Genomic DNA, 10772 nt, shown 5'->3' on the forward strand with positions numbered 1-10772 from the left:
CTGTGTGTGCAGGTGACTATTACTGTGCATAATTATTAGGCAACGTAACAAAAAACAAATATATACCCATTTCAATTATTTATTTTTACCAGTGAAACCAATATAACATCTCCACATTCACAAATATACATTTCTGACATTCAAAAACAAATCAGCGACCAATATAGCCACCTTTCTTTGCAAGGACACTCAAAAGCCTGCCATCCATGGATTCTGTCAGTGTTTTGATCTGTTCACCATCAACATTGCGTGCAGCAGCAACCACAGCCTCCCAGACACTGTTCAGAGAGGTGTACTGTTTTCCCTCCTTGTAAATCTCACATTTGATGATGGACCACAGGTTCTCAATGGGGTTCAGATCAGGTGAACAAGGAGGCCATGTCATTAGTTTTTCTTCTTTTATACCCTTTCTTGCCAGCCACGCTGTGGAGTACTTGGACGCGTGTGATGGAGCATTGTCCTGCATGAAAATCATGTTTTTCTTGAAGGATGCAGACTTCTTCCTGTACCACTGCTTGAAGAAGGTGTCTTCCAGAAACTGGCAGTAGGACTGGGAGTTGAGCTTGACTCCATCCTCAACCCGAAAAGGCCCCACAAGCTCATCTTTGATGATACCAGCCCAAACCAGTACTCCACCTCCACCTTGCTGGCGTCTGAGTGGGACTGGAGCTCTCTGCCCTTTACCAATCCAGCCACGGGCCCATCCATCTGGCCCATCAAGACTCACTCTCATTTCATCAGTCCATAAAACCTTAGAAAAATCAGTCTTGAGATATTTCTTGGCCCAGTCTTGACGTTTCAGCTTGTGTGTCTTGTTCAGTGGTGGTCGTCTTTCAGCCTTTCTTACCTTGGCCATGTCTCTGAGTATTGCACACCTTGTGCTTTTGGGCACTCCAGTGATGTTGCAGCTCTGAAATATGGCCAAACTGGTGGCAAGTGGCATCTTGGCAGCTGCACGCTTGACTTTTCTCAGTTCATGGGCAGTTATTTTGCACCTTGGTTTTTCCACACGCTTCTTGCGACCCTGTTGACTATTTTGAATGAAACGCTTGATTGTTCGATGATCACGCTTCAGAAGCTTTGCAATTTTACGACTGCTGCATCCCTCTGCAAGATATCTCACTATTTTTGACTTTTCTGAGCCTGTCAAGTCCTTCTTTTGACCCATTTTGCCAAAGGAAAGGAAGTTGCCTAATAATTATGCACACCTGATATAGGGTGTTGATGTCATTAGACCACACCCCTTCTCATTACAGAGATGCACATCACCTAATATGCTTAATTGGTAGTAGGCTTTCGAGCCTATACAGCTTGGAGTAAGACAACATGCATGAAGAGGATGATGTGGACAAAATACTCATTTGCCTAATAATTCTGCACTCCCTGTATGATGAGGGCGTGAACACCCCTTTTGAACAACAACTAAAAAACGCGTTTCTAAAAGGCCTCCTCCCAAAGGTCCGCGCCCACGTAGATAAACATTGGGTCACTCAAAATACCGGAAGTCTAGCTGATGCTTTACAGCATGCAGAGCATGCAGTAAAGGTACAGAAAAACAAAACAGCACTGCCAGACTATGAGAAACCATTTCATTTGCATGTGGATGGCAGTTCAGGCTATATGAAAGCAGTATTGACCCAAGCCTTTGGTGACAAACAACGACCGTTAGCCTTTCACTCATGTGAACTAGATTCAGTGGCCTCAGGCCTACCTACATGTGTGCAAGCCTGTGCAGCAGCAGCAGAGGCTGTTAAAAAATCTGCCGACATTGTTTTGGGACACAAGCTGATTATCAAGGTCCCACACGCAGTAACTTCAATACTACTACAGGCTAATCTTTCTTATCTAACACATGCAAGACAACTGTCTTATGTAGGCATCCTGCTCTCACAGTCACACATCACTGTTGAAAAGTGTGGTCAGCTAAACCAAGGCACCCTGCCCCCAACAGAAGCAGATGGTGACACACATAGCTGCCTGCATAAACTAGATGAGGAAACAAAACCAAGGGCAGATATACATAGCCTGCCACAACCAGGCTTTACAGACATCTTTCTGGACGGCTCAGCAACAAAAGACAAAACAGTCTCTTCCAGATCCTGCTCACAACACCCACAGCATGCAAGATTGCTGAACGACCCTGGTGGATTCATCAAAGCCACACAAAGAAGGTTGAACCAATCCAAGACCCACCAACATCTCCTTAAAGTGAGTGATAAGTTTAGACTCTGGTCCTCCCCAACCTCTAGTGTTCGCTCGGTGGGGGGTAGGGTGATCAGTGGCAACACTCGTGATCCCACTCCTCTGGCTGAGGTCTACTCATTAGAGGCTACGGGTGTGTCTGGTGGTCGAGAAGAGGAGAACACTCACAGGAATGGAGATGCTAGACAAAGAACCCAAGATTCCACTGAGGGAGAAAGGAGAGATGGACATAGACGACGTCAATATTGGACAACAGGATGCCAGCTGACAACAGTCACAACCCTGTGCTTCATGTTTGTGTTCTCAGTGTTCCTGACAATAGCCATCGTATCCATGAACATGGCCTGCACCGATAATCCCTGTGATCCCCACTGCCCGCAGATTTATCGTCAGTACCCAAGTGTGACATGCTCAGAACAAAGCGCTGTCCCCAAACAAGATCATCGCACCACGGAAAAAGTGGAACTGACCCGGAAAAAGCGCAGTTTCTGTAGAGGACACTGCTACGGAGTTGCAGGGGCCAGGAAATATGACAACCCATGTAACCAAACTGCAACCCTGAAGAAGACCGAAGATCTATACCTATGCTACCACAAAACCAGTTTCTCCTCTGCAGTATGGATCCCACTAAACTCATTCCACATTGGAGGCCGTCGAGGTGACGAGTGGAACGAATATGACTGGTACCTGTCAAGCACGGACTGGGACCAAGGCTGGGACACTGTCTTCACCTATACTGGCAACGACTGGACACCCTACAGTGAGTACTGGCTGGCAAACTCGGCAAAGAACTGGTCAAAAACTATGAATATGACCAAGACATGAGAAGATGAAAGAACACTCCGGTGTTGATACTTTAATGTGGGACAGCTGGATGGACATGTTTGGAAAATACCGCAGCCTGGTATCATCAATTTTAGTATCAATAGCTGTCTTTGCAGCCATTCTGACTCTTTGTGGTTGCTGCTGCATACCATGCATAAGAGCCCTGATCAACAGGCTGATAGCAACCGCCATTACACCAGACCCTGTCAGCCCAAGAGAAACTATGACGTTATTGGAACACACTGACACTGACACAGACACTGATGATGATGAAGCTGATTCAAGTGAAGAGCACAGCCTGTAAATAAAAAGAAAATAAAAACCCCCGTTAACAATGATGCAACAGTTAAAAATGCTAAGTCAAGAGACTGTATGCTGAACAGTTAAAATGAAAGGACTGGTTTTTGTAGGAGTTCTTCTACTCCTACTCTGTTGTTTTACTTCTTGTATTTTGCCATGTGTACAATCAATGATTAATAAAGTTGTTGCAGTTCATGTGCAGGCATACCTGACACTGCCCATGGACGAAGATGATGATAAATCCCCCTGACACTGAAATGCTGTGATACACCAATGTATGACGTGCTGATTAAAAATGCGCTGCAAGAAATCATGCACAGATAATAAACCAATGGTGTTTTAACTAGTGTGAAAGTTAAACAACAGGAGGGAAATGTGAAAAGATTTTGTTTATTATTCAAATATGCTTTGCTTGTGATTGTGTAAACTCTGAATGACGATTCACCCTGATAAACATGAAGCCTTGCCTATGCTTATCAAATGCCTGTGAAGACAAGCTCCTGTGTAAAGAGGAACGGAAAATGCCACTTAAGCAGACGTTTAGTATAGTATGGACAGAATGTTTAGTGAAGATATGCATTTGTCAGTTAAGCAATATATATTCTGAGAACAGGCGGAGACTGCCTCCGTCTGCTGTGTAACCTACGTGCCTATATAACCTGCAATAAAGAAGAGTACTGTGTGACTCTCTCTCGAGACGTTCACCCATGTACATATGATTGATTATATTGTCTCACTGTGTCTCTGTTTTACTTTGGCAGCCTTCTATTTGGGAAATTTTCCCCTGACACAGTCGAAGCACTGTTTGTGTGTGTGTCTGTGTACGCGAGTTCCTAGGGGTCATAAAAGTCCATCTCCCTTCCAGACCACAGTTATCCAGTTACAAATGTTGAGACCCCCACCCAGGTATCCTCTGGGGAATTTCCACTCAGCATTAACTCTTTGTCTTACTTTCACAGTTCAACTGGGGGAGGGTCTCCTAAGATCTACTCCTAAGTTCATGACACAGTCAGGCGTTTATTTATATCCAGGGCAGTGTCAGTGTCTCACAATTCTATATCCTATCTAACACATTCCTAAACTCTAAAATAAGCTAAACATCCCTACAGTAAATAGTACCTTATAACTTTGTTGTTTGCAAAACTTGTGCATAATTTTTAGAAATGTACAATTTCTATTTGCATTTCAAGTCGTGAAAATGATTCGTTAAACATGTTTGTGGGTTTTACAGTAAAAAATATAACTTTTTTCTACTCGGATTTTGAATTGTTTGTCTGAATTTAGATCAACTGTGCTAATAAAGTATACCAAAATGAAAAAATAACTCAAATTTCAGGTATTTGAGGTTGTACTGAAAATAATGATACCAAACAAGGCAAGAAAAACATATTTTAAAGGTGAAATATAGAGGTAAAATCAAAAGTAGTCAAAAATGGCCAATTATACCCTGGACCCCAGAGGGTTAATAACAACAGAGACTGATTCAGCTGTGGTCTACTCAGCAGTGAGAACTGAAGACGTCCGTTAAGGACAAACAACCATCAGAACAAGGAGGCCCAGGTACAGCTGCTCTTTATCTGTGACTGTGGACAGAGACAAGCTAGCTGCTCACCCTGTTTACAGACATCATGCTAAGCTAAGCTAACCACACCATGACTCAAGCTCAGAGCTCAGATTAAGTCAGCTCATTGTAGTCGTTACTAAAAAGACAGTTTTATTGGAAAACAGCAAACACACAATATGCTTGACAATGGAAGTAGAACAGGACTAATTTTTTTGTGCTACATTTGAATTAAAACAAACAAACAAAAAAACCCAAATAATTCTTGTTTCAATTATGTTTTCTGTTATTTCCTGTCATATCTGTTCAAATGGCAGACTTTCACATTACAGTTCAGTGTCACGGTGCCCACTGTGAGCAGACTGCAATAAACACATTCCTAATATGTTCATCTCAGGCGCAGAAACTCCACCCACCTAAGAGGCAGCCAATCAGAAGAAAGTTTTCTGAAAGGGTGAAGAGCTAAAACACCTTGTTTCAGATAGAGGATGGATTACTAGGGATGCAACGATACCAATTTTTTCAAACCGATCCGATACCGATACTTGGATCTGAGTACTTGCCGATACCGAGTACAAAATCCGATACTTCTACCACACACAAGTTAAACTTAACCAGTAGTAAAGAAACGACCCCAGACAACTCTTTAACCCAAACGAAACGTTTACTGAACGTAAGGGCAGAGACAAATACTGTACAACACATCCCTTTTTTAAACTCAAATGATATTCCAATTCCTTAACCAAATGAAATACACTGTATAAATGAAATAATTCCCTTTCAAATTATATTAAACAACCCAACTTATGTTATCACCTTTTGGTAAGTGACTCACTAATATACACTCAAAAACACGTTATATAACTCCACTAAACATACAATATTCACACATGGGCCCCACACACACTCACATTCACACTTGTTGCAGGCCTGTTTGCTGCTCACGCTGGACGATGGAGAAAAATCCTCTTCTCCCCAGTAAGAGCACAAAAGTCTGACTTACAGTTCCGTTGCTCGGTAGGTCGCCGTTCACCAGTCCCACACTAAATCCACTCCCTGCGGACCCGATGCTGTCTCTGCTACAGCGTTAGCCAGTCACTGTCCAGCTCTCCGACAGTCCATAGCGGCTGCCTCCGTGGCGCAGCCAAGCAGTCCGGGCTAGCCTTTAGCCTCGGCGGTCGTAGCTGGAAACACAGTTTTCCACGGTGGTGCGACCGTTGAAACAAAGTCACTTCACCCACACTCTGTTGCGAAGCTCCCACACGGTTAGCTTTCTAGTCACATACTCTTTTGTGCTAGTTAACCTCAGAAAAACTATCCGAGTCTCTCACTTTGGCTCAGCTAACCTCGTGCATCTCTCCATGCCGTTCTCTTCTCCTCCTCCATTGCAACAGATACACAGGTCCCGTTTGATGCTACCTTCACGGGCCTCCAGAAAATTAGAACTCTGAACAATATTTTAACTCCCTTCAGAGTTACATACCATACAATAATAGTTTATGATTAACATAACAGTTTGATTGCTCTAATTACCTGTATTTACCTTGTGACATATTACAGGGCAAATTAAATTCAGGGTACAGTTACATTACATAACTGTGAACGCCTTATGTTACCGTGGCGTTCAAGTCCATGGGAATTATGAGTATCTACTCCCAAATTCCCATCCGGGCTACATTAGTATCGGTTCATGGTATCGGTTTGCTTTTACGAGTACGAGTACGCACACATTTTACAGTATCGGCCCCGATACCCGATACCAGTATCGGTATCGGTGCATCCCTATGGATTACATTAACATCTATTTTGGGCTAAAGCTACTTCGAACTGCACAGAGCAGAGCAGGAGGACAGAAAGAGAACATTTACACTAAATCCAGTTGATTTTCAAAATAAAACAGCTTCTGCAGGAAAAATACTCTGAACACTGAAACACACCTGATGATCGTCTTGATGCATTCTCAATCATCCAGGAAAGTAAATCTCCAAAAGTTGAATCTGTTCATCTGGACGTAGCGTTTTGTGGGAGAAACGAACAGATTCAACTTTTGGAGACACCTGATGAGATTTCAAACTGGAACAAAACTGGAATTACTTTTTTTTTTTTAACTTTTATTGCCAAAAATAACAAGGCAATTCACATCAACAAAACTGGAATTTCAACATGCAGTTAAAGTGTGAGCAGTATGGAAGCTCTGTGATTTGTATCTGAGCTGATTCCCAGTAGAGTCTGAACTGGGACTGTGTGTGATGCAGAGAGGTGGAGATTGGAGTTCTTGGTTGAACTACAAAGCCTGTAATCATGTTTCCTGTTGTTTGAACTGTGTGTTTGTGTTCAGACTTTAAACCACAGCCAGATGTCGTCTACTCTTCACTGAAGTAGTCCACCAATCCAACCACTAACATCCAGCTGCTGGTCTCTAACTGGTCCCCCCAGCACCTCAGACCAGAGGACATCCACATGTTATATGTTTATATGTTTAATGTCTTTTTATCACTGAATTAGACTCTGATGACCCAGAACTACTTACTGGAAGTCAGTTCATTGACTTGATGTTTGTTGGCTTTTGTTCCCACAGCAGTGAGTAGTTTCCCTGCAGGATTAATAAACTTTTGCTGTTAGATATTTCCCTCCTGTGTTTCTGTGGGTTCCAACTCATCCTTGTTAAAGGTAGCTTTTTTAGGGCTCTGAATTTTCTCATTTGTTCAGTGAGAACACGACACAATCTGCTGAATTATGAACTTTCATGTAACTCCAGAACAGGCAGACACTGGTCAGACTGAACTAAACTTACCAAGATTAACAAAAAGCCATGAGCACTGAGCAGCAGGGCTTTGAGTTGCTCTGCAAAGAGGTCTGACACAGTTTATGTGACACTGCTTTGAATTGTGATTCAAATGTTACTGTTGTGTAATGTGAAGATGAATCTCCCTCTGATTCCTCCCAGCGCTGTGATTTCACCATTTTTATTTCTTTTATATAATGAGATCAGGATTTTACATAAATATGCTGATGACTCTATGATTATAAGCCTTCTTCAGGGTCTGAAATCTGTAATTTTTTACTTTGGTTTTCAAACTTAAAAAAAAAACATAATAAAAATGTAAAACTTTGACCTCTCTGTGTTGGATTAATGTGTTTGTCTGGGTTTGACTCTTGGTCACTGGCATGTCGTAAACAGGAAAGTGGTAAAAAAAAATAATGATGATGATACAAATACAGAAATATATTTGTGACAGGATTTATTCAGCTCAGGGATTTATTTTAGACACAGCTGAACACTTTCATGTCTCTGTTCCAGTAACAAACGTTTATTACTGTTGCACTTGTTAAGACCATGAACAGTCATGACGATTTAGAGTAATTAAAAAAAAAGCCAGCAGCAAAATGAACACATGACACAAACAAGACCATAAAGATAAGAACCAAGACGTTCAACTGGAGTCTGAAGCTGACAGGGAGCCAAAGCAGAAGCTTTGAAAGATTCATGAGAATGAGTTAAAAACCTCGCAGCAGCATTTTGGACAGAATTGATAGATGTTTTAGTCAAACTAGAAAACTGATAATAGTTAATAATCCAAGGAGAGCACATGAAAGCACAGACGAGCATCTACTGAGACACAACAGCTTCACATTGTTCTCATTTGTTGCTGCTGATGTAGTTTAGCCTGAGTTTCCTTCCCGTGTGTTTGCTGTCAGTGTTATGAATCCTGCTGTAATCAGTCTTCTATGAGCAAACAGAAGCAAAGTCTGTCTGTTCAGTCAGTGAAACAGCAAACACAGATCAAAACTTCCTCCATGAGCCATGCAGAGGAAACACTGAAGCAAACACAGGCAGGGAGGCACAGAAACATTAAGAGACCAAAGGATCACCACAGAGAGAAGAAAATAATAGAATCAAAGTGAAACTAGAAACATTCAGAATAACAATGAGTTCAAAGTGTGAGGAGGTCTGATGTTCCAACAGTGTTCAGGCTGAGAATTATTACCTGCAATGCTCCAGTTTGACCTCATGGTGGCAGTGCTGTCTCACTGTTACACAGGAGATAAGAGAGCGCGTCACGAAAACACAGATATTTTATTATGTTTTCGTGAACTCACGACAACGGCAGCCTGATGACAGCGCTCAGTTTGCATGTGTCTGGTTGGTTTTTCAGTTTTCTAGTTGGTGTCATCATGTTTGTTCTACACTGTGTATGCTGTATCTTATAACACTGCCATGATGTTTACTGTGAGTCTGGAGGTTTGGTTACCTTGAACCTCCCTCCTGATGTTTATCACATATTCACAGCAGAAGCTTCATCACAGATCAGACACGAATAGCGCCACATGTTTGGTTACACTGAACAGGCAGCTGTTACACTGTGACCGTTACCAGGTCATGTGGACCTATTAGTTCACCAAACAGCCGAGATTTCCGAGGTTCGTGAATGCACCACAAACCGCAGAGTCCGAGTGAGCTGCTGAAAGTCAGATCTGTTCTTCAAAGGAGACTTTCAGCTTTATTTCTGATATTGACTGAAAACAGCGACAGACTCAGACATTTAGAACAAACTAAGAGTCGGATCAGCACAAATACTGACACAGAGATGGCTGCTGGCACTGCGCTGCTCTGCTCCACTTTGCTGTTTGTCCTTGTCTTCGTCTCTGCAGGTGAGATTGAACTAAACTGAGTTTAACAACGAGTACAGGAGGATTTTTTTCATCTGGATTCAGTTTGTCTGTGTGTGTTAAGGCTGGGTGGACACTTAACATCTGTAATCCAGCTGTGACAGACACAAAGAAGTGTAATGTGTGTGTCAGTGTGATGTGTTGTAGTGTCAGGAGTCAGTATACAGCTACAAAGCTTTTTGTTCAGTGCAAGGCCGTAGATTTGGTTTTGGCATTGGTGGGGACGGGTGTTTCAACCACCGAACCCCACCCTGTTTCTTTTTTTTCCTTTTTGTCTTTGCTTCTTGATAAAAAAAAAAAAAAAGGAGAAATATACTTGCCTACATATGCTATTCTACATGCTATTAAACCATTTAAAATTACAATTCATAGTTTTATATGTGAATTATATAATGTTAAATTACTATTAAACAAATGACTAAGTATTTTAGACTTTAGTTTACTTCAGCCATATTCCACATAAATCAGGTATCATATAAAAATAAATATAGCTTCAAATAGAGTCAAGACAATAAAAGAATATAACTTTAAGGACTTAAATGTGGGATGGAGCGATTTCGCAGGTCTTTCCTCCCCACTGCTGTCAGACGCCACAACAAAGACTTTTGCAGCTGATCAAACACACACATGTGCAATAAGACGTTGAAAGTTGTATTTTTACTCAGGTGTATATAACATTTGTATTCTATTTTTATCCTAATGTATATTTTATTCTACTATTTTATTCTATTCTCCACAGTTGTGTACAGTATATTATTCTTATTGTATTCTAATTTTCGCTATATAACTTTGCACTGTCCACTTTCTGCTGTGACAAAACGAAAGGTAATCTTATCTTATCTTGACACGATTACTTCAGTTATAGTACACCAACTTCTTTTATACATTAGCACTAAGGGAACACTAAATGAACTGGTGGTTTTTGTCCATAAAACTCATCTAAGATGACCACAAAATTATTATTCTGTGCTTGATGTGCCTCATCTTTGGCCCTGGCTCCTCCCCTCTGACTGCACTAGGACATATTGATAAAATAACACATTGATTCGTGCCATATAAAAAGGGAGACATGTCAATTCAGATTCTTTGTCAAATCTACACTAATCAATCAATTTACATCAGCAGCCAAACAATTGTAGTGCAAACTGCACTACAATAAGTGGTATGGAATATTTGCAAAATCATGACTACCTCATGATATTTTGTCTCAAAA

Source organism: Oreochromis niloticus, linkage group LG3 (assembly GCF_001858045.2).
Source record: "Oreochromis niloticus isolate F11D_XX linkage group LG3, O_niloticus_UMD_NMBU, whole genome shotgun sequence".
Taxonomy (NCBI): domain Eukaryota; kingdom Metazoa; phylum Chordata; class Actinopteri; order Cichliformes; family Cichlidae; genus Oreochromis; species Oreochromis niloticus.